The sequence below is a fragment of the Carlito syrichta genome, unplaced genomic scaffold (assembly GCF_000164805.1).
Source record: "Carlito syrichta isolate Samal-C Ts95f unplaced genomic scaffold, Tarsius_syrichta-2.0.1 Scaffold311260, whole genome shotgun sequence".
In the NCBI taxonomy this organism is placed as follows: domain Eukaryota; kingdom Metazoa; phylum Chordata; class Mammalia; order Primates; family Tarsiidae; genus Carlito; species Carlito syrichta.
Genome location: NW_007255356.1, coordinates 282,290 through 282,790, shown reverse-complemented (window position 1 = coordinate 282,790; position 501 = coordinate 282,290).

The window sequence follows — 501 nt, the reverse complement described above, 5'->3', positions numbered from 1 at the left end:
GCACCCCCGTCTCCACGAAAGAGTCCAGTGCAGGGGGCGGGAGGGTGCCGGGGGGAGGTGGGGAGCCGGGCCGCAGACATGCACTCTCGGGACTCAAGAGCGTGCCTCGGTCTCCAGTCACGCCCCGGGACCCTCGCCCGCCTTTGCGCCCCGCCAGGAGGAACGGGCAACGTAGCTCCGGGTCGGGGAGACCACCCTCCTCTTCCCGCCGGTCGCGGCGGTGTGACTCTGGGGTCGTCCATTCCCAGAAAGCGGCAAGGGAGCCGTCTATCGGGTGGCATACGGAGATGGAGCCTGAATTGGGACTGTTTTCGTGATAAGCACCCCCCCCTTTATTTTCACCAGCATCCCAGGAATTAAATATATGCACACGTGTCCGTATCTTTCCTTGAAATTGGCCTGCAGCGCGCTCTCCAGCACTCGAGAGTTCGCGCTGGGTTTCAACTTCACGAGCCCCGGGCGTGTGCGCGCGCCGCGCTGTCCCCGCGCCTTGGGGGTGGG